Below are 25,310 nucleotides of genomic sequence, written 5' to 3' on the forward strand. Positions count from 1 at the left end.
CGGGTTCCAGAAACAGCCTTGCCACTTCAGAGAATTCTCGTTGTTGTTCAGTTGCTAAGTGGTATCTGACTCTGCAACCCCATGGACTCCAGGAAGCATGCTAGGCTTCCCTGTCCTTCACTGTCTCTTGGAGTTTGCTCAAATTTATGTCCATGGAGTCGGTGATGCCATCCAACCATCTCATCCTCTGTCATCCCCTTCTCCCCTGGCCCTCAATCTTTCCCAACATCAGGGTCTTTTCCAATGACTCAGCTCTTTGCATCAGGTGGCCAAAGTATTGGAGCTTCAGCATCAGCCCTTCCAGTGAATACTCCGGACTGATTTCCTTTAAGATTGACTGGTTGATCGTACAGTCCAAGGGACTCTCAAGAGTCTTCTTCAGCATTGAAGTTTGAAAGCATCAATTCTTTGGCTCTTAGCCTTCTTTGTGGTCTAGATGGAGGGAATTCTGAAATATTTTCCTACCCGAATTACAAACCAGAAGGACTATGGTCCTTTGGCTGGTGGTGGTGAAGATGTGAGGATGAGTGTGTGCAGGGCGAAGAAGGCAAGACAGATGGTAAAAGCCATCTAGAAATATCAGCAGGTGTGAAGTTTCAATTCTCAAGCTTTTGAATGGTGTAAACCTAAGTAGGTAAAAGTAAACAGCAGTTTTCATAGTTCTGCTCATTGATCCATCCAACAGATTTTTATTGTGCCCTCTATGTGTTGGAGCAAAAGTTACAGCAATGAATAAAACACAGAAAGTCTCTGGTCTCATTAGACTTATGGTCTGCTGCTGCTGCTGCTAAGTCACGTCAGTCGTGTCCAACTCTGTGCGACCCCATAGATGGCAGCCCATCGGGCTCCCCCGTCCCTGGGATTCTCCAGGCAAGAGCACTGGAGTGGGTTGCCATTTCCTTCTCCAGTGCATGAAAGTGAAAAGTGAAAGTGGTCGCTCAGTCGTGTCTAACTCTTAGCGACCCCATGGACTGCAGCCCTCCAGGCTCCTCCGTCCATGGGATTTTCCAGGCAAGAGTACTGGAGTGGGGTGCCACTGCCTTCTCCGGGACTTATGGTCTAGTGAAGAATAGCTAATAATATTGAAGCTTACTGATTTGTAAGCACTCTTCTAATAATATGTGATACCTCATTTAATCCTTATAGCAATCCTCATATTGTTCTAATTGAAAAAGTAATAAGACTAAAATGTGACATCACTGATACTAAAAATTAGAATAACACAATAACACATCCTTACAGAGATACCTACTTGCTAGAAAAACAGTTTTGATTATTGCAAACAAACATTCAAGCTACTGGAAGAATTATGTAAATATCAGTAAAAGTTAAGAAAACATATATATTATATAAAGAGTTTCCAAAACCATAAAATTAACTCTGACAAAACACAGTTAAAGGGAAAAGCAAGCACTGGAGTATGTGTAGGAGGGTGTTTCACATTTATGTTGGAACCAGTTACTAACTGGCTTCTGATAACAGACCCGTAATTTTCCCCCAAAGTATGATAAGTACATAGACCACTTGCCTCAGAGCCACCTGGAATGTTTGCTGAAATTGCCAATTGGCGAAATTTCTTAGACATAGTGTATACGAGTAGCTGGAGGCACAGCTCAGGAGTCTATTTTCCTCGAAATCCCTATATGATTCTTATATACATTAAAGTTTGAGAAGCACTGATGCAGAAGGTCATTTTCACAGTCTAGTATCTCAGATGGTCTCTATTTGAAATTCTCAAAGAGTTATGCAGTGAGCTGGTGAACATCTGCCTGAAATTCTAATACAGGCACTAATAGTGCGTAATAACCTACAGTTTCCATTAATGTGGAACAAGGGTGTCTGTTCTCTGGCACTATGAAACCTACAGTATTGTTTTGCTTTCTATGTGTGTTATGAACCAGTGGCATAAATCTCAGTTTTTGTCTGACTTTATTTCAGATGTCTGTTATTTCGTTTATCATACTCAATGTTTTTAGTTTTTTGTTTGTTTGTTTCCTGTGATTTTATTATGTACCCAACCTTCTCTCCAAACCAATTTCTTTAGTTATTTTGAAAATAATTATTTTTGTAAGGGTAAGGACAACTGATTACTAACCAATCTGTAATCAGGATCATTAAATTATTAAATACATATATGTATGTTTGTCTTTTTATTGGTCAGGGTAAGAGAGGCTGGATTATGATAACAATTAATTTCAAAAATCTCAGTGGCTTGCCACACATGACATTTGTTTCTCAGTTTTGCCACAAGTCTAACATGAGCATGTGGGGCTCTGCTTGTCACTGTCACAGAGGAACGTGGGCTCAAGAAAGCTCTGCTTTGCTGCTGTGCTGAGACGTGTGCCTCTTGTAGGAGGTTTGAGGGTTGAAGGGTCCCATGTGGACTTGTAAATGCTTTGGTCTAGAAGGGACATGTACCATTTTCTCTCATAGACCGTGGGGCATAACTGGTTGCCTGGCTTCACCTAATATAACAAGGGGCGGAAAAGTTGGGACAGAGTTTGTAACTTCCATGGGCAGTAATAGTCTTGCTATATTTTTGCTACCTTTAAAATTCCAGTTCAGTTCCATGCCACTTACCATGAACAAAGCAGATGTGGGTTACTGTATTACATTTAACTAGGAAGGAGACAGAAAGAAGACACCTTTGCTATAAGACATTGTTACTTGTACCTTTCCATCTGTGAAAACAAGTTTTATTAAACCCCTGTGTATTTCTTACACAAATAGAAATAATGTGTAATATACAAAAGGAGAAAAATCATGATACAAAAGAGAAACAGGATACTTGATAAAATAAAACCCATGCAATAGTTTTTAATTCAAAAAAATTTTTTTTTTAAACAGAACAATGCTAACACAAAAGCATACTGGTCAGGCGCTACAAGAAACTGCATAGAAATTTTTTTTGGCTTAAAATTTTGAATAAGTAAGTTATATGAAAATGCATGTTGCTCCAGCAGAAGTTACAGCAGTGAATAAAACAAACGAAGTGCTTTACATTAAATTTACATTAAAGAGCATAATAATGGTTGACATGTATTCAGGATCACTATTAGTTCTCTTGTTACTCCTTTACAAACATTATCTCTTTTAAACCTTAATAACAATCTTATGAGGTGGTTGGAGTTGACGAGGGAATAGTAAGATAAATTTTGAGGAGATTGGTGCCCTCTCTTTAATTTTGTTTTGCTTTTTAATTCTTGTGTATCATCAGTAGACTTAGAAATATTAGGTTGGACTATCTGGAATGATTATTTTTATAGGCCAAAATGATCAAATATTGTCAGTTTCATGCATTTTAACCTAACAATCAAAATTTCTGAACATAACTATCAGAACAAAATATTCATCATTATAATCCACTATTATTATATTAGGGCTTCCCAGATGGCTCAATGGTAAAGAATCCACCTGCCAATGCAGGAGACACAGGAGACCCACGTTTGATCCTTGAGATGGGAAGACCCCCTGGAGGAGGGCATGGCAACTCACTCTGGTTTCTTGTCTGGAGAATCCCATGGACAGAGGAGCCTGGAGGGCTACAGTCCATGGGGTTGCAGAGTCAGGCACAACTGAGCATGCATTATCATGTTAGCATTTATTGAATAGTTCAATATTTTTATCATTTTTTAATCACGTTTGGTGTGCTAACATTTTGCATGTATTTTCCACTTAATTCTAGATTAGCTTCCTATGGTTTCTGCAAGCAAATTGCCACAAATTTAAAAAGCCCACAAATTTATTATCTTTAAATTCTGGAAGTCAGAAGTCTAAATAGGTTTCACTGGGTTCAGATTAAATTATTGGTAGGATTATGTTCCTTCTGGAGATTCAGGGGAGAATCTGTTCCCGTGCCTTTTTCAAACTCCAGAGTCTGTCTGCATTCCCTGACTCGTGGCTTCAGCCTCCATCTTTAAAAGCCAGTGACCACACCACCTGACCTCTGATGTCAGGGTCACAGCTCTTTCCCTGACTCCAAAGGACACTGTAATTACACTGGATTCACCATGCTAATATAAAATAATCTCCCCATCTCAAGGTCCTTAATTTAATTGCATCTGCAGAGTCCCTTTGTCACATAAGGTAACAAAGTCCCACGTTCCTGGGATAAGAATGGGACTACTTCAGGAGTCATTATCCATGCCCAGCACATGTGGCATTATAAAGCACATTTTTGCAGCTTTTGTAGAACTACTTTTTGAGTGCACTGATGTAACTGAACATTCTTAACATAAATATTTACAGAAAAAATTCCTCAATGTTAGTAAGATATAAGTAATAAATCACCTTTCCTTTTATTTCTACTACTGCCGGGAAACTCGGCCTAAATTATACTCGGTCACTGAACAACTTCTTTTCTCCTTTTCTGTGAATTCATGTCTATTTTTCTTTATGAAACATATATATGCATGTTTCAAATTATTTAAGAAACATGACCAGGTTGTATATTTTCAATAAGTAATACCAAAATCATCTCTAAGCTACCAAATACAGCTTCTTGGTGAGTGGTTTCAGGATAATGATTTCTAAACCTGATGAATTTAGGAAGGGAAAGGTCTTACAACTCTCTTTTGTAATAATAATATTGTTTTATTCCTCAAAGGCATCCATGGACAGAAACTCGTATTGGCAACGTGACTGTACTTCTTCAGGGGGTCGATGGTAGGGCCGTGTCTACAATTCCACTTGTCATTCCTGTGACTTGCTCTGCCTGATGCTGAGATAGGAGGTGTCTAAGTGAATAATTCTGGACAGATAGAACTTAATGAGGGATCTGAATTGCCCAGTGGCCTGAGGTCCTGGGGTCATCTTCCAGGATGGTGGGTATGCACATGGTCAGAGATTTTGAGCAGAACTTTCCAGTCTGGCATGCCATCACATAAACTAGAGTGTGTCTTTAACCCTGAAGTACTAGTCAATGGAAATCTTGTTATCAGTTCTCAGACAGAATGCCTGCCACACAGTAAATGCTTCATAACTATTGTTGAATTACCAAGAACAAATTTTGAATAGTGCACACCTTTGGAAGTGTGTTTTCTAGTACTAAAAGCAAGATTCAGAGTCTGGTTGTTTGTAGAACTGGTGGCGTCATGATGCCTTGGGATATTTCTTTGTAAAGCTAACATAGTGTGAGGGCTTTTGATGGTGAAATGAGTGACTGAAATGGGAAATAGGAGTGTTATCGTTCATAGAGTCATGGTGAGAAGAGGCCAAGTTGATGAGGACAGCAGAGATAGCAGGGTGAAACCTGTTTCTCTGACTGGTTTAAGGAACTGGCTCCCAGCCCCCGGGAGAGAAGCTGAAGGAAGAGCCATGGTACCTTGGGCAGAAGCAAGGCTGATGGGCCCCTGGGAAAGAAGTGTGCCACACACCTCTGAGGACAGAGTTATGCTGTCCTTCACTGAGCTGTTGTTGTTCAGTTGCTCAGTCGTGTCCGACTCTTTGCGACCCCATGGACAGCACCAGGCCAGGCTTCCCTGTCCATCACCATCTCCCCGAGTTTGCTCAAACTCATGTCTACTGAGCCAGTGAGGCCATCCAATGATCTCATCCTCTGTCACCCCCTTCTCTGGGTTGATCTGTGGATCCCATGTTCGCCTGGGTGCCGTGAGGGTCTTGGCTGCCATGTGTGTGAGAACCCTGCTCATTTCACAGATGGCATGGCCGGCTAACACGGTACCTCAGAAACAAATCAGCTTGTTCCCGGGCACCTGTGTGTTACCTCTGGTGATTCTCAGACATTACTGGGGAGGATTTTGAGTGGGTCTTTGTATTCAAGGGCACACTGACTCCCTACACTTGAGTTTGTCTTTGGGAGGAAGCTGTTGGTGTCTCTCTTTCCCCTTAAGCTGTTAGAGAAGTTTTAAAGGAGAAACTGGGTTTTCATGCCCTATTTCCCTTTCTCTTGGGAAGGAGCCTGGTTGCAGGCAGTACAGATCCTGCTGGTCAGTTAGAAGGGCCTGTCTCCCATAGACAAGCCTGTGGTTTTCCTCCACTACTCGTGACTTGGTGGGGGTGTGTATAGTGCAGGGTTAACATTAAAAAGTCCCACACACCCGCAGCCATGGGTCACGTTCTCCCATCATATTTCTACTGCTAGTAAAGATGATATTTTGGACTCCCATCTTCAGTTCAGTTCAGTTCAGTCGCTCAGTCATGTCCGACTCTTTGCGATGCCATGAATCACAGCACGCCAGGCTTCCCTGTCCATCACCAACTCCCAGAGTTCACTCAGACTCATGTCATCAAGTCAGTGATGCCATCCAGCCATCTCATCCTCTGTCGTCCCCTTCTCCTCTTGCCCCTAATCCCTCCCAGCATCAGAGTCCTCTCCAATGAGTCAACTCTTCGCATGAGGTGGCCAAAGTACTGGAGTTTCAGCTTTAGCATCATTCCTTCCAAAGAAATCCCAGGGCTGATCTCCTTCAGAATGGACTGGTTGGATCTCCTTGTAGTCCAAGGGACTCTCTAGAGTCTTCTCCAACACCACAGTTCAAAAGCATCAATTCTTCGGTGCTCAGCCTTCTTCACAGTCCAACTCTCACATCCATACATGACCACTGGAAAAACCATAGCCTTGACTAGATGAACCTTTGTTGGCAAAGTAATGTCTCTGCTTTTGAATATGCTATCTAGGTTGGTCATAACTTTCCTTCCAAGGAGTAAGCATCATTTAATTTCAAGGCTGCGGTCACCATCTTACTCTGGCTTTATTTCGCAAATGTTTCAGGACACAGGTAGAAACTGTAACAACCAAGAGTGCGAGATACATAATTCACATGCAAAAATCCATTGCCTTCCTATACACCAGTGTTTCTTTTTTTTTTTTATACACCAGTGTTTCTTAACTGAGGGCAATCTCAGCCTCTCCCCCGTGTGAGAGGCAGTGTCTGAGGACAGTCTGGCTTGTCATGACTGGGGAAGGTAGTGCTGCTGGCATCTAGTGAGTGGTGGTCAGAGATCTGCAAATATCTTACAATGCGCTGGAAAGCTCCCACAGCAAAGAATTACTGGGCCCAAGATATGAATAGTGCAGTGTCAAGTTTGAGAGACCCTTATAGACACAAGTAGCAACTTGCTAGGAGATATAATGAAAAAATTCCATTTAGCAGAAATTCCGTATCTGCTAAAAATTTAAAATTTTCATCTAGAGAAACCTCTGGCAACAACAACAACAAAATGGAAGAATCGTTAGGGACAAACCTAACAATAAATGTGCCAGATCAAAACTATATCCTTTTCTTCTACCAGTAAACAAAAATAAACTTAAAATGGATTGTATTTCAAAGTAAAAAGACTTATATAGGGTCCTACTAAAATCTGGATTTAGGGAATGATTTCCCAAGTATGATTTCAAGTAAAGATGAATTAAAGAAAAATTTTGAAAAGTTTGACTATATAAACATTTATTTTTTGTTTCAAAAATAATACCACAAGCAAAATCAAAAGTCTAAAATTCCTAAAACACGAAGAACCTTTCAAAATTGAGAGAAGAAAGACAAAAATCCCATAGAAAAATAGGCAAAAATGCATTGAGACAACTTATAAAAAATTTGCAGCAGGTGCATGCTTATGATGTCAAGTTTATTTCATAACACCTTAGTACGTTCAAGTTAAATTTCTCTTCTCATATATACTCTTCCAGATATGCTCTGTCTTTTGCTCCCTATTTTAATTTGTATAATCCCTATGTACTCCATAAACTAGAAACCTTGAGATCTTTTTTTTTTTATTTTTTTCACTCATTGTCCACATAAATCTAGGATTCTAAGTATTCTTGAACTTGTATCTTTTATTTCTGTGGCCACTGGTATTGCAATGGTTTAGGTTGTCATATGCCTGAGTTAATGATGAGTTTTTAACATTGAAAGCAATTATCTAAACTCATAATATGAATAATTCATATTATTCATTCATATTCTAAATTCATAATATTATCTAATTTACAGTCTGTGCTATATTAAATGTAATTATAGGTAATATTTTTCCTTTAAAAATTTATGAAATATTATCTTATTGCTACCAGATAGAAAAATCTAAGCATGTAAAAGAAAAGTGAATGATTTCCTTATGAATTTATGTTTTCACTTTGCTGAAATCAACCACATGAATAGCAGAGTACATGACATTCTCCACCTGTCTTCATGTACATAAAAAGGTATCAAATATGTGTAAACGTAAACAGGTTTTTAAATAAGAAAATACTACTGTACATATTAAAAATTAAAAGACACTTGTTCCTTGGAAGAAAAGCTATGACAAACCTAGACAGTGTATTAAAAAGCAGAGACATTACTTTGCTGACAAAGGTCTGTCTAGTCAGAGCCATGGTTTTTCCAGTAGTCGTATATGGATGTGAGAGTTGGACCATGACGTAGGCTGAGCGCTGAAGAATTGATGCTTTTGAACTGTGGTGTTGGAGAAGACTCTTGAGATTCCCTTAGACTGCAAGGAGATCCAACCAGTCCATCCTAAAGGAAATCAGTCTTGAATATTCATTGGAAGGACTGATGCTGAAGCTGAAACTCCAGTACTTTGGCCACCTGATGTGAAGAGTCAACACATTAGACAAGACCCTGATGCTGAGTAAAATTGGAGGCAGGAGAAGGGGACGACAGAGGGTGAGATGGTTGGATGGCATCACCAACTCAATGGACTCATGGTTTTGAGCAAACTCCGGGAGATGGTGAAGGACAGCAAGGCCTGGCATCCTGCAGTCAATGGTGTTGCAAAGAGACACAATTGAGTGACTGAACAAAACCCACAACTGTACATGTTATTCTACGTTTGTTTTTTTTTTACTTGAATTAACTTAATTAAATTTTTTTTAATAGAGCAGTATGTTCAGTCACAAACTCCCAATCTAGCCCTCCCCCTCTTCCTCCCTTATAAACATAAATTCTTTATCTAAGAGACTTTGCTTTTTAAAATAGGCCTCCAGATTAATAGAAAACATTTTTTATTGCCTGGTGTTGTATATTTCACAATGAACATACTATATTTTCATCATCTTCCTGTACATAATAATCAAATTTATTTCAGTTTTCCTTTGACACATAAAAATCTTTGTACGTATATCCCTATATTCTAATGCTTTTAATAATGTAAAAAATATTTCACATAGTGAGATTTCTGTTTTTAAGGACATTCAGCATCTTGGTTTTAACTTTAATTTCCCCGAATGTTAGTGAGATTGTACATCATTTCATTTATTTGTTTGCAGTTTGGATATGTGCTCCCTAAGCTTGCCCACTTTTACGTTCTCTCTCTGTCTTCTATCCATCTGTATGTGTACTTTCCATTCTCCTGGGCTAGGAATGGACGAGTTGGCCAGTTCTCAGTCCTCTATGATTTATTGGGAAGAAGAATCTCTGTTCTGAGATTTCTAAGGTGCAAAGGAACAGTCCTTTCATTACAGAAACTGGGAACAGTTTTCTCATGATCTAGCTTTCTTCCAGGACAACTGAGCCTGGTGGGGTTGTGCTGTTGGCCCAAGGATTCCATGTATAAGGTTCTCCAGAGAAACTTTGTCTTGGTTTTGATGGGTCAGTGGGTTCTGTTGACTTTTGCTAGCTGTACCCTTTTAGAAAGCCAATAAATTTCAGTTTTCTGCCTTGGGCTTTAAAGAGAAGCTATTTTTGTGTGTAATTCCCACCCTGCCCCCGCCACCTCCTGCCACCCCTACCTCCCCTGGGTCTCATCTGCCTCTGGGAGAAAAGCTCTGGTGATATCCTTGGAGATTCAAGTAGAACTTAGGACTGTAGGCACATCCCCTAGTCTCTGTCACCATGCTGGAGTGGTTGTTGACTTACTCCTGAGGGATGGAAGGCAGAGGTATTGCTGAGACCTCTCAGCTTCTCTGTGTTCAGGTTTTATTACTAAATTATAGATTTGCTTGACTAACCAGACATTTTTTGACTTGTGATTCTGAAATTATTTTCCCAAGGAAATGCTTCTCAGTTTGGGATTATCTAACCCTTAGGGTTATGTAGACAGCATTGTGTAGCAATTAAGAACCAGAAATTTTGGAAAGAAATACATTTCAGGTCCTAGTTATTTACTTGTTAACAGGGCTTCCATTTATTTAGTATAAGCATGGTGATTATTACATTGTAGGATCATTTTAAAAAGTAGAAATTAAGTGAAGAAAAAGTTAAAGTGCTTAGTGAAGTGTCTGACATGTAAAGACCTAATAAATAGAAACTAAGTAGGAATATTTATGATTGAGTCTGTTGGTGTGTATGCATATCCTTGAGTTAATCTTTTGGTTCTGGTAAGTCTAACTACTGTGAATTCCCTCTACTGATCAGTCTTCACCTTTGCTGTTCCAGCAAACATCTCTCCGTGTCATTCCTTTATATGTTTCAAAAGTTTGCCAAGTAGTTTAGTCCTTTTTCATCTGTATTTAGTGGTCAGATTTCCTTCACTTTCAGAATTTTACTTAGAATGCATTCAAAATGAAAAGCACATTCCTGTGGGCTTTGTGAAAATCAGTATTTTACTTGTGTGCTGCTTTTGGGGGAATCTTAAGCATCATTTTTGAAACTATTTTTAATGTGTTAAAATTGGTTTAATATAAATAATGGCAGAGGCAGACAACTTGCAGAATTGAATGCTAATAAATTTTTTTGCCTTCTTCAGTAAAGGTTTCAGGTGAAACTTAAGTTTAAAGTCAAATCTTCGGCAGCCTCAGGCTCTGCAAAAAACAGCTCCAGCAACAAATCAAAGAGTGATGTTTATGTTCTTCTTATAGAAAGATCATTACCAATTGATCTTTTCAGCAAAACCTACACACATGAATAGCTGTAGAATAATTGAAGTGGAATCAGTATGTTTTTTTTTTGAAAGTGACCAACAATGTTATGTGATGTAACTAACCCTTTGAAAGCCTTCTCTCTGGAACATGTGAACATGCTGAAATTTATTTTGATTACGTATTGTTAAAAATTCCTGTTGGGCTTTTTGTCTTGGAAATTCTGTTATTTTTCATTGTATTTCAGGAAATGTGCCTATAGTGGCCATCCATGATTCTCGTGTAAGGCAGTTGACCTTAGAGAGTTTAGAGAGAAGGAGTTGGGCATCCATTCATTCAGTGAGCACTGACTCACTGCTAGGACCTGTGCTCAGTTCCGAAGCTGCAGTGAAGGTAAACAAAAATGGACATGATCTTCTTGGAGTCCTAGCCTGGGGGAGAAGACAGATGTTGCATTTTAAGAGTAATTAATTACAGTTGTGAGAAATGCCATGAAGGAAAAGTGTAGTTAAAACAAGCCGGGTGACAGAGTATTGTTGCCTTAACAGGCAGATCTTACACTATAAATTTCACACCAACCCTTCCTGAGAGATGATATCTGGGAGTTTTAGATGTGACACTTGTAACTGGAAAAGGGAACAGGAAGGAAGCTAGAACATGAGAAAACTGTTCCCAGTTTCTGTAACGAAAGGACTGTCCCTTTGCACCTTAAAAATCTCAGAACAGAGATTCTTCTTCCCAATAAATCATAGAGGACTGAGAGTTGGCTTCATGGATATTTTCTGTAAAATGTTAAGAGAATGTTACCACTCAAGTTCCTTCTTTTCACTTGAGGCTCTCAAAGCAAATAGAAAAGGAGGCATAATTTGTGTGTCCTAAGTGACTAGGAAAAATCAGCATTTTCATGATTATTTGAAATAGTTTCACTTGAAAAAAGTCTTTAGGTGGTTAGCGAACTTGTTAAAAAAAAAAGGTGATACAGGAAGTACTGTTTCTTTGGTATTTACTAGGGGAAATGGTCAATTTCATGAATACCCTTTTAATTATGTACCTTAATGCAATACAAAGCCTTTAAATTAGATTTTATAACATCTGCCTGTTAAGACAGTGTTCAGTTAAATGGAAAAATACTTCAAAGTCATGTCAGGCATATGAGGGTGAACTATTTTATATGTATACAAACTTTGATTCACGTAATATCCTCTCTAAATGTAGAGATGATTCACAAAGTAGAAAAGACTGACACAAAATACAGGAAAGGAGAAGAAAACTGCTTTCAGGTGCAGAGTAGTGAATGCATAATCCAACCGTTAAAAAGGATAAATTTATGACCAGCTGATCAGTTAACATTATTTGTGGCTTCCTGTGTTTAAATGGTACAGCTAATTCCATTCTCTTTCATGATCCACAAACATTCATTTGCTGATGAGAATTAAAGTGACACACTCAGTAAATGGGTCTAAAAACCAACTAATAAAAGTGGAAGTTGTGAATAGTGGCCTCTCAGTGTCAGTTCCAGACTTCACACGACACCAAGCTTGCTTCCCAGAAATCTAGTCCATTGGTATTCATTTGGTATTGGACATTAGTTATTTACTTATAAAATATGTTCTCATTACAAAGGTCTGTGAGTGCAGTTGCATTAATTATTCATCCTAAGATTCTCAAACATGTTGGAGGTTCCGAAAGGTAATTTCAACTACTGATGGGAAACGTTCGACATGAGAGCCCATCAGCAAGGTTTCAGGAAGTGGGTCATGGATTTGGAAGGTCACAACCAGTCAGGCACTTTTACCATCTCCCGTAAAGTTCTCTGCCATTTAGAAAGATAGAAGAAATAATTAGGAAATTAGATATACTTTTTTCCCCTGAAAAATCAATATATTAAAATCTGTTGAAATACATACATTTGTATCTTATTTACATCCTTTTCCTCCCCAACCACAGTCCCTTGAGTGACTAGAGAGTAAGAATTACAACATCATGAGATTGTAGAAATGAGGTTTGTTTTACTGTATTTATGTTTTAATGGAGTAAGAGTGAACCACACGTTGAAGACAGACTATATCAATTAGAAATCTAGGCATGAAGATGGAAAAATTAGAAGATTGTTAATTCATTTTACAAAATGTTTTATTTTTTCAGTGTTTAATATTTTCCATGGTTTTTGTCTTAAATACTAAGCTCTCAATGCCTTAAAATGATTTATCTTTTAAAATTTAGTTTTAGTTACTCTAAAACATTCTAAAAATATTAGTCATTAATTTCACATATACACAAACATATTATACAAAGTATAACTATATATCATTGTTAAAAAAAACCAAGCTGTACGTACCTATAGTCAGAAAAATGTGGAAGTGTCCCTTCATCATTCCCCTACCTCCATTCTTCTTCTGAGAGAGAACACTGTCAATAATTTTATGAGCTTCTTTCCTATCCTTTCTCTTAATTTGCTAATAGGAGTATACACACATACACATATATTCATATATATCTCCTTGACTTGTAAAAATGGGATAAAGTACTTTAAAAATTAAATTTATTAGAAATATTAGGATAAATAGTCTCATATGAAGTAAAATGTCAGAGAAAGACATCGCTTATATGTGGAATCTAGAAAACAAAACAAAGAAATATATATAGATGTGTGTATATGTACATATTTATATATAACAGACTCACAGATAAAAAGAAGAAACTGGTAGTTACCAGTGAAGAGGGGAGGGGAGATAGGGGTATGGGACTAAGATATACAAACTTCTATGTATAAAATAAATAAGCAACAAGGATATATTGTACAGCACAGGAAAATATATCCATTGTTTGGAAATAACCTTAAATGGAGTATAATCTATAAAAATATTGAATCACTATGTTGTACACTTGAAGCTAATATAAATTAACTATACTTCAAATAAAAAAAAGATGAAGAGTTTAATGTTTTGAACACATACAAAAAATGAATAAAAATAAGTTTATATTTGATTCTTTTTCTTGGAAGTGATATATTTAGTATTTGTTAGAGTTTCACCGGAGAAGGCAATGGCACCCCACTCCAGCACTCTTGCCTGGCAAATCCCATGGACGGAGGAGCCTGGAAGGCTGCAGTCCATGGGGTCGTGAAGAGTCGGACACGACTGAGCAACTTCCCTTTCACTTTTCACTTTTCTGCATTGGAGAAGGAAATGGCAACCCACTCCAGTGTTCTTGCCTGGAGAATTCCAGGAACGGGGGAGCCTGGTGGGCTGCCGTCTATGGGGTCGCACAGAGTCAGACACGACTGAAGTGACTTAGCAGCAGCAGCAGCAGGGTTTCACCTAGAAAAAAAGTCTCTCATATGAAGCTCTGTCTATTTTTATAGTCATTATTAATGCATTCTGTTTTCTTTTGTGTTAATTACCTAGTGTAAACTTGTAGTGGTCTTTCATTAACAGTAATTCTTGTAATCTTTTGTTCCATGTAAATGCAAAGTGCTTGGAATATATTACTGTTTAAAATTGTTTTCTTTGTAATTTACAATGAAGGTATACTTGCATTTTCTGATTAGATAATTTGTGAAGGGATAGTCTAAAATAGAAGCAAGTATATAAACATGTAGTATTTGATTTTGCAAAGAGAAAAAAGATATGTAATAAGTAATCCCTAACTTCCTTGTGAGACACAGTGAACTGAAAATGAACCCTGGTATTTCAGGAGAGTTAGAGCCCTTTTGTTAAAGATACAAAGATGCTATTGTATATGTAAGGGGAAAATGAGGAGGGAGAGAGAAGAAGCAGTTTTTAAAACATTTAACACATATATATATATATATATATATTTATTTCCAGAGGATATTAAACTATTTTATCTTACTGTAAACTTTCTTTTCCTCTTAATTTCAAAAGGTATTTTTGCACATAGATAAAATAATTCAGACAGTATCGAATGGCACCGAATATAAAGTAAAATCCTCTGACCCTTATCCTATGCCTATTATCAATCCCACTCTAAGAGGTACCTTTTAAAATGTTCCTTTACTCCCTAAATCCCAACTCAAGAAGTGATTAAAAAGCTTATTGACACTGAATTTGATGAAACCATGAGACAGAGATCCTTTATGCTCTAATAATAGGGCTCTGTGGTATCAAGATAGCCTGAACCCTTAGCCATAGGTTAGAATTTTTCCATTGTTAAAAGCTTCTGGAGTTCTAACTATAATAGCTCTGGATGGGCCCATGGTAACAGGTGCAGACAACAGAGGGTTACTTGGATTTATCTGTTCTTATGTTTCTGTGGCACATCTGTGACTAAGAAGTATGTGGGTGAAATGTTCATTCAATAAACATTTATTGAATATCTATTATATGAAGCCATACGTAGGCATGTTCTAGGTTATGGAGATGCAAATATGAACTAAACAAACCACCTGTCCTCATAGAGCTTACATTTTAATAGAGCATTCTGTCAATAAACAAGAACAAATAAATTTATAACATGAGGTAGTAATAAATTCTTTCTATAAAAATATAATACACATAGTGTATATTTAGATAGAGTGTCAGGGGAGGCCTTTACGAGAAAGATAAATGTCAACAGAAATTAGAATGAAACTAGGAAGTGATCCATGAGGAGGAAAAACATTCCAGTTGAAGGGAATGTCAAGTACACATTTCCATGGCAGCAGCATACTGCTTTGGGGGAATTGCACAAAGGTTAGTATCCTGGAGTGGAGTAAGTAAAGGGGAGAATACTAGTGTTTCATCTAAGAGACCAGAAATGTGACCAGGGGACAAACCAAGTGGGATTTAGAGGCCAAGGAAAGAACTGTTGATTTATTTGATATAATGAGAAATTGTTGGACAATTCTGAGCAAGAGATTGGCAACGTTTATTTTTACATTTAAAGAAAACTGGTCTGGCTGCTGTGTGTCTTTCTGTGTGCAATGTTGGAAATCTTGGTGTAGAAAGCATTCCATAGAGGGTATATGCAGACTTTGAAAGTGGGGACAATATCAGATTCATGCCAGAGCTATTCTGTGTGAAGCCCTCCCTTGTAAGTTCTCTCAACACAGGATGCTTTTCCCAGCTATTAAAACTGGTCAAGGAGCAGGAGGAGTGGAAGCTAAAGGCAGGCTGGGAGAGCAGCAAAAGCACTTCCCAGAAGCGGTCCTTATCCTAACATGTGCAGGGCCCGAGGTATGTATTTACCATGAAGGACTGCATGGCATTTCCAAATATTTAAAAGTTAATAATCATGCTAATAATGAAGAATAGCAAGGAGAGATAAGAGAGCCTTCCTAAGTGAACAATGCAAAGAAACAGAGGGAAACAATAGAGTGGGAAAGACTAGAGATCTCTTCAGGAAAATTAGGGATACCAAGGGAATGTTTCATGCAAAGATGGGCACAGTACAGGAATAAATGGTATGGACCTAATAGAAGCAGAAGATATTAAAAAGAGGTGGCAAGAATACACAGAAGAACTGTACAAAAAAAGATCTTTGTGACCCAGATAACCATGATGGTGTGGTCACTCACCTAGAGCCAGACATCCTGGAATGTGAAGTCAAGTGGGCCTTAGGAAGCATCACTACGGACAATGCTAGTGGAAGTGATGGAATTCCAGCTGAGCTATTTCAAATCCTAAATGATGAGGCTGTGAAAGTGCTGCACTCAATATGCCAGTAAATTTGGAAAACTCAGCAGTGGCCACATGACTGGAAAAGGTCAGTTCTCATTACAGTCCCAAAGAAAGGCAATGCCAAAGAATGCTCAAACTACCGCACGATTGCACTCATCTCACACGCTAGCTAAGTAATGCTCAAAATTCTCCAAGCAAAGCTTCAACAGTACATGAACCAAGAATTTCCAGATGTTCAAGCTGGATTTAGAAAAGGCAAATGAACCAGAGATCAAATTGCCAACATCAGTTGGATCATAGAAAAAGCAAGAAAATTCCAGAAAAACATCTACTTCTGCATCATTGACTACATTAAAGCCTTTGACTGTGTGGATCACAGCAAACTGTGGGAAATTCTTAAAGAGATGGGAATACCAGACGACCTTACCTGCCTCCTAAGAAACCTGTATGCAGGTCAAGAAGCAACAATTAGAATCAGACATGGAACAATGGACTGGTTCCAAATTGGTAAAGGAGTATGTCAGTGGACTGGAATGCAAAAGTAGGAAGTCAAGAAACACCTGAAGTAACAGGCAAATTTGGCCTTGGAATACCGAATGAAGCAGGGCAAAGACTAATAGAGTTTTGTGAAGAAAATGCACTGGTCATAACAAACACCCACTTCCAACAACACAAGAGAAGACTCTATACATGGACATCACCAGATGGTCAACACCGAAATCAGACTGATTATATTCTTTGCAGCCAAAGATGGAGAAGCTCTATACAGTCAGCAAAAACAAGACCAGGAGCTGACTGTGGCTCAGACCATGAACTCCTTATTGCCAAATTCAGACTTAAATTGAAGAAAGTAGGGAAAACCACTAGACCGTTCAGGTATGACCTAAATCAAATTCCTTATGATTATACAGTGGAAGTGAGAAATAGATTTAAGGGCCTAGATCTGATAGATAGAGTGCCTGATGAACTATGGAATGAAGTTCGTGACATTGTACAGGAGACAGGGATCAAGACCATCCCCATAGAAAAGAAATGCAAAAAGCAAAATGGCTGTCTGGGGAGGCCTTACAAATAGCTGTGAAAAGAAGAGAAGTGAAAAGCAAAGGAGAAAAGGAAAGATGCAAACATCTGAATGCAGAGTTCCAAAGAATAGCAAGAAGAGATAAGAAAGCCTTCTTCAGCGATCAGTGCAAAGAAATAGAGGAAAACAACAGAATGGGAAAGACTAGAGATGTCTTCAAGAAAATCAGAGATACCAAAGGAACATTTCATGCAAAGATGGGCTCGATAAAGGACAGAAATGGTATGGACCTAACAGAAGCAGAAGATATCAAGAAGAGATGGCAAGAATACACAGAAGAACTGTACAAAAAAGATCTTCACGACCCAGATAATCACGATGGTGTGATCACTGATCTAGAGCCAGACATCCTGGAATGTGAAGTCAAGTGGGCCTTGGAAAGCATCACTGTGAACAAAGCTAGTGGAGGTGATAGAATTCCAGTTGAGCTATTCCAAATCCTGAAAGATGATGCCGTGAAAGTGTTGCACTCAATATGCCAGCAAATTTGGAAAACTCAGCAGTGGCCACAGGACTGGAAAAGGTCAGTTTTCATTCCCATCCCAAAGAAAGGCAATGCCAAAGAATGCTCAAACTACCACACAATTGAACTCATCTCACACGCTAGTCAAGTAATGCTCAAAATTCTCCAAGCCAGGCTTCAGCAATATGTGAACCGTGAACTTCCTGATGTTCAAGCTGGTTTTAGAAAAGGCAGAGGAACCAGAGATCAAATTGTCAACATCTGCTGGATCATGGAAAAAGCAAGAGAGTTCCAGAAAAGCATCTATTTCTGCTTTATTGACTATGCCAAAGCTTTTGACTGTGTGGAACACAATAAACTGTGTAAAATTCTGAAAGGGATGGGAATACCAGACCACCTGACCTGCCTCTTGAGAAATTTGTAGGCAGGTCAGGAAGCAACAGTTAGAACTGGACATGGAACAACAGACTGGTTCCAAATAGGAAAAGGAGTACGTCAAGGCTGTATATTGTCACCCTGTTTATTTAACTTATATGCAGAGTACATCATGAGAAATGCTGGACTGGAAGAAGCACAAGCTGGAATCAAGATTGCCAGGAGAAATATCAATCACCTCAGATATGCAGATGACACCACCCTTATGGCAGAAAGTGAAGAGGAACTAAAAAGCCTCTTGATGAAGGTGAAAGTGGAGAGTGAAAAAGTTGGCTTAAAGCTCAACATTCAGAAAACGAAGATCATGGCATCTGGTCCCATCACTTCATGGGAAATAGATGGGGAAACAGTGGAAACAGTGTCAGACTTTATTTTTCTGGGCTCCAAAATCACTGCAGATGGTGACTGCAGCCATGAAATTAAAAGACGCTTACTCCTTGGAAGGAAAGTTATGACCAACCTAGATAGCATATTGAAAAGCAGAGACATTACTTTGCCAACAAAGGTTCATCTAGTCAAGGCTATGGTTTTTCCTGTGGTCATGTGTGGATGTGAGAGACTGTGAAGAAGGCTGAGCGCCGAAGAATTGATGCTTTTGAACTGCGGTGTTGGAGAAGACTCTCGAGAGTCCCTTGGACTGCAAGGAGATCCAACCAGTCCATTCTGAAGGAGATCAGCCCTGGGATTTCTTTGGAAGGAATGATGCTAAAGCTGAAACTCCAGTACTTTGGCCACCTCATGCAAAGAGTTGACTCATTGGAAAAGACTCTGATGCTGGGAGGGATTGGGGGCAAGAGGAGAAGGGAACGACAGAGGATGAGATGGCCGGATGGCATCACTGACTCAATGGACATGAGTCTGAGTGAACTCCCGGAGTTGGTGATGGACAGGGAGGCCTGGCGTGCTGCGATTCATGGGGTCGCAAAGAGTCAGACACAACTGAGCAACTGATCTGATCTGATGTCAAGGTTGTATATTGTCACCCTGCTTATTTAACTTATATACAGAGTACATCTTGTGAAATGCCAGGTGAATGAAGCACAAGCTGGAATCAAGATTCCCGGAAGAAATATCAATAACCTCATATATGTATAGGATACCACCCTTATGGCAGAAGGAGAAGAGGAACTCACTAAAAGTGAAAGGGGAGAGTGAAAAAGCTGGCTTAAAACTCAACATTCAGAAAACTAAGATCATGGCATTCAGTCCCATCACTTTATGGTAAATAGATGGGCTAACAATGGAACAGTGACAGACTTTATTTTCTTGGGCTCCAAAATCACTGCAGATGGTGACTACAGCCTTGTAATTAAAAGGCACTTGCTCCTTGAAGGAAAAGCTATGAGAAACAGACAGCATATTAAAAAGAAGAGACATTACTTTGCCAACTCAGGTCCGTATAGTCAAAGCTATGGTTTTTCCAGTAGTCATGTATGGATGTGAGAGTTGGACCGTAAAGAATGCTGAGCGCCGAAGGATTGATGCTTTTGAATTGCGGTGTAGAGAAGACTCTTGAGAATCCCTTGAACAGCAAAGAGATCAAACCAGTCAATCCTAAAGGAGATCAGTCCTGAATATTCACTGGAAGAACTGTTGCTGAAGTTCCAATACTTCGGCCACCTGATACAAAGAGCTGACTGATTAGAAAAGACCCTGATGCTGGGAAAGGTTGAAGGTGGGAGGAGAAGGGGACGATAGAGGATGAGATGGTTGTATGGCATCACCGACTCAGTGGACATGAGTTTGAACAAGCTCTGGGAGATGGTGAAAGACAGGGAAATGTGGCATACTGCAGTCCAAGGGGGTCACAAAAAGTTGGACACAACTGAGCGACTGAATAATAAATCAAGCTAAAGTGCATTCTGTTCTTATTCTTTAGTAAGTATACTTTCAAAATTCCCCTGGAGGAGGAAATGACAACCCACTTCACTATTCCTGCCTGGAGAATTCCATGGGCAGAGGAGCCTGGTGGGCTACATCCATGGTGTTGCACAGAGTGGGACACGGCTGAGCACATCTGCATACCTTCAAAATTAATTGGAAGACAAAATTTAAGATTCAATGACTTATTGGAGTTGTTATATTCAACTATAGAGATGGCTGGATGGCATCACTGACTCGATGGATGTGAGTCTGAGTGAACTCCGGGAGTTGGTGATAGACAGGGATGCCTGGCGTGCTGCGATTCATGGGGTTGCAAAGAGTCGGACACAACTGAGCAACTGATCTGATCTGATCTGATATTAAATAAGATTACTTTCTCATCAAAAGTCATTATAGTCAAAAAATAAACTATAGAACATAAAATAAAAATGCACTTGAGACGTATTTAGCTGGCAAAATTAGTTTTCAGATATATGAAAAGAAAAAAAAAAAGCACCTAAGAGGAAAATGGTCCAAATATGTGAATAGGTATTTCACAGGGGCAAAAAGAAATCATAAAATATAAAATGTTTTACAATATAATTAAGATCAAGAAATGGAAAGTAAAACTAGAATAAGATATGACCTTGATAGGAAAAAATTAAAATTAATTGGAAAAAATTAAAATCAAAGAGTGCAAGTTTTGAAGAGGATGTAGAGCTGTAAATACTTTAAATAATAGATATAAAAATTATATAAGTATAGTTGATACATTATATGTTTCAGGTGTAAAACACAATTTTTAAGGTTATATTACACTTATAAAATATTCATAATATAAACAAGCTCCAAGGATACATTGTACAACATCTGGAACGTAATTTGTATGTCTTAATCCCCTACTTGTAGTTGCTCCTTCAACCTTCCCTTTCCCTACTGGTAACTACTAGTTTGTTCTCTGTATGAGTCTGTTTGTTGTTGTTGTTGTTTTGTCTAGTTTGTTTTTCAGATCCCACATAGAAGTGATACCATACAGTGTTTACCTCTCCCTGGCTTGTCTCACTAAGCATAATACCCTCCAAGTCCATCTATGTTGGTGCAAATGGAAAAATCTCATTTTAAAAATATGAGCTTCACATGCAACCTCTTTGAAGAAACTACTTAAAAGATTGGCAAACACTGTAAGCTATCCCACTTTATCCATTCATTTGTTGATGGGCGCTTGGCCTGCTTCCGTATCTGATGATTGTGAACGATGCCACTATGAACATGTGTCACTCTATTTTCATAGTTCTTTGATTCATTTTTGTGAAGGATTTTGGGTTCAAGACAGTTTTTAAAATCAGAATCGTAAAGCATTCCCCCTTCACATTTACTCTAGCACTCAGAACCAAAAGGTAACACAGTTCAACACTAATATTGGTCTTTCTTTAGGTAATTTTTTTTTTTAGGTGTCATGTCATCAGTTGTATTTTTCTTTTTTTTTTAAATACAGGTTAATTATATTTTTTAATTTACAGGGTTTCTTCTGTGATTGCTTCTTTTGCCCCCAGAAGCTTACTCTTGTGCTTTGAATACAGTAGCCACCTCAAATCCTCTGATAGAGCCAGTTCCATTTTTTGATGTGTCTCCTCTTTTCCAGAGTTATCTCTGTTCTACCATGGGTCATTTCTCCCATTTGTTCACCTTTATCTTTCTCTTTTTGCTATTGGTTTTATTTATATTTCTGAGCAAAATAGTAGGTAAATGTAAAATCAGAAATAATCTAAAAGAAGGGTGAACATACTAAGTTACTCTTAATTTTTATTGATTTAAATAAATAGGAAATTATGGATGTTTTGTTCTGTTAAGCATATGTCTGTTTGTAAAGCATCATGTGTATTTTTTTCTGTCTCTAATCAAGTAAGAATCAAAAGTGATGAGTGAGCCATACGTTTCTGGGGGAAAAATGTGACTAAGAGGGTTGTGACAAAGCACTTAGGAGAGATTAGAATAAGCGGGTGGTGGTGGTTTAGTCACTAAGTCATGTCAGGACTTTTTGCAACTCCATGGACTAGCCCATAAAGCTCCTCTGTTCATGGAATTTTCCAGGCAAGAATACTGAAGTGGATTGCCATTTCCTTCTCCAGGGGAGCTTCCTGATCCAGGGATCAAACCTGTGTCTCCTGCATTGCAGGCTGATTCCTTACCATCTGAGCCACCGTGGATTCCCAACCAGGTGGATAAGGAGCTGAGTTTATTAGTGACATATGTTGAATATACTTTAATCACTTTTGTGTTGCAAAAGTGATAAAATAGCTAATTTCCTTTTCTTTTATTGAGGTATAGTTGATTTACAATATTTTACAATACAAATACAATGATTTACAATATTGTATAATCTTCAGGTATATAAACAGTGATTGACAATTTTTAAAGGTTATACTCCAATTTAAGTTATTATGAAATATTATCTATAATTCTGCTAAAACAGCCAGATTTTCTTGAAATGGTAGTAACTGTATCTCAACAAATCTGGGGTGCCTTTGAATGAAAGATGTATCATTTTTTTACACTACCAAGAAAAAGAAAATCACTGCCAAAAATCATTCTTATCATTTAGAGTATTTAGACTTGGTTAGGTGTAATTTTAATCCTTGTGAATACACACAGGGAAAATCTAAGCAGAATAAATTAGGGTCTAACTAAAACTTTTTCACATCCCAATTCTTCTAAGCCACTTCTTGACTCAAAGTCATCAGGGTCTGAGTTTTTTTTTTATACAGTTCCACACTTTTGACTCTTGAAAGTATTGATGAAGCAGCATTTTGTAGACATGTGCTTCACTCATTATCTCTGGGACTTTCTTCAAAGCCATTGACATCCCTTCAGCAAGTTTTGATGCTGATGTTTTCCTGTTCTTGACAGCAGGTATCAATGGCAAGTTTCAGTCAACAAGCAGTTCTCATAGCTCTTCCTTAAATATTTTGATTTTTGAAATGAGGGCTTGCTGTTGTCCAGTCATACCCCTTGGGATAACAACCAAGTAAGCACATGACAAAACAGTGGCTACACTGTGTCACACCTACTCTGGATAGAACCACACTGATGATGCCCTTTATTGGGATGGGGAGGGAAGTGGGAGGGAGTTTCAAAAGGGAGGGGATCTAAGTATACCTATGGCTGATTCATGTTGAGGTTTGATAAAAAACAGCAAAATTCTGTAAAACAATTATCCTTCAATAAAAAGTAAATTAATTAAAAAAAGAAATCCTGTGCACAACAATGAAGACCCAGCACAATCAAAATAAATGAATAAAGAAATAAAAAAGAAAAAAATATTAATTTGGAAGGAAAAGGGAGTGTCTTTGAAATAATGGAAAAGCATAATTTATTTTTTACCTCTGAAAGACAAAACTTCCAATTTCTATCAGTTCAGTTCAGTTGCTCAGTTGTGTCTGACTCTTTGCGACCCCATGGACTGCAGCACACCAGGCTTCCCTGTCCATCACCAACTCCCGGAGCTTACTTAAACTCATTGTCCATCAAGTTGGTGATGCCATCCAATCATCTCATCCTCTGTCATCCCCTTCTCCTCCCACATTCAATCTTGCCCAGCATCAGGGTCTTTTTCAGTGAGTCTGTTCTTCGCATCAGGTGGCCAAAGTATTGGAGTTTCAGCTTCAGCATCAGTCCTTCCAATGAATATTCAGGACTGATTTTGTTTAGGATGGTCTGGTTAGATCTCCTTGCAGTCCAAGGGACTCTCAAGAGTCTTCTCCAACACCACAGTTCAAAAGCATCAATTCTTCAGTGCTCGGCTTTCTTATAGTCCAACTCTCACATCCATACATGACCACTGGAAAAACCATAGCCTTCACTAAACGGACCTTTGTTTCTAAATTTCTGTCACCCCTACAAATTTTAATAGAGTCCTTATAAGAGACACAAGTTTTTTTTTTTTTTTCCGGTAATGATAACAGCTAACATTTATTGAGCACTTACTATGTACTAGGGTGGATATTATTTTCTGCTTTCTAGGTGTTAACTCAGTTACAACAGCATAATGTGGTAGGTACATTTTTTTTTAACTTTTTATTTCATGTTGGAGTCTAGCTTGTGGACAATGTTATGATAGTTCTGGGTGGACCGCGAAGGCACTCAGCCATACATATACATGTATCCATTATTGCCCAAACTCCCCCCTTATCCAGTCTGCTGCATAACATTGATCAGAGTTCCCTGTACTGTACAGTAGGAAAAATGCAGCTATTTTTAATGATACCAAAAGTCAAGTCAGTAGATCAGATTATAGGAAAATTGGTAAGATATAGTGGGTTATTTGACTCGTAAAGAGCGTTTTATTTCTGAGAAAAGCAAACTGTTAAAAACTGTAATTGTATCCGTAGTTAGGCTTCTCTCCATATGTGCTGCTTCTCTCCGTATGTAGTCGTCTATACCGTTTGGATTTACTTCCGTCTCCACTCCGTGTCTGTCTCAGGAGTCTTAGCCCGCCTCAGGAGATCCTTCGCTTTCTTTAGAAAGCTCTTCTGTGGTCTTATTCTGAGACATTGCTGCTACCTCATCCCCTGAGAGAAGGAAGAGAAAGGCTTGAGAGGACAGCTCACTGACTGGTCCATGCAAAGTCCCTTCCTTTATCTCCTGATTACAGCCCCACAGCATTCTGTTGTTCCTTGCTCTCGTTCCCTCAAAACTTGACACCTCTACAGTGGTCTTCTGCAGCTTTTTAGCTTATACTCTCTTATTTGCCTCTCTTTAGACTCCAAGTTGAGAAAATTCTGTGGTCTACTGATGGCTGCTATTCTCATCTCAGTACTATTCAACATTTAGTCCCTTCTGTTCATATTTCTATTATTTTCATGTGATTTTAGGAAACAAGGAGGGTGAATGTGTATAGTCTGCCATTTCGATCTGGAAACCCACAGGATTTTAAAAGATGTCAAGATTGTACATTCCAAGAAACTACGATTTTTGTGTGTGTGTGGTTTAGATGTACCTTAAATTTGAAGATATAAATAGTTTGAGTCTGTAGCTAGGTATTACGTTCAGCTTATGTTCTCATGTTGTACAGATATTGTAGGTGCACGCATC

At 38.5% G+C, this 25,310-nt stretch overlaps 1 protein-coding gene across 43 annotated transcripts in view; it reads left to right on the plus strand.

Moving 5' to 3' along the window:
- LOC147369959 (uncharacterized) overlaps positions 1-25,310 on the plus strand; it is a 650,726-nt gene that overhangs the window by 301,556 nt on the left and 323,860 nt on the right. The window lies entirely within an intron of this gene.

This window comes from Bos grunniens, chromosome 7, assembly GCF_055505025.1.
Source record: "Bos grunniens cultivar Pamir isolate PY7600 chromosome 7, Bosgru_T2T1.0, whole genome shotgun sequence".
Taxonomy (NCBI): domain Eukaryota; kingdom Metazoa; phylum Chordata; class Mammalia; order Artiodactyla; family Bovidae; genus Bos; species Bos grunniens.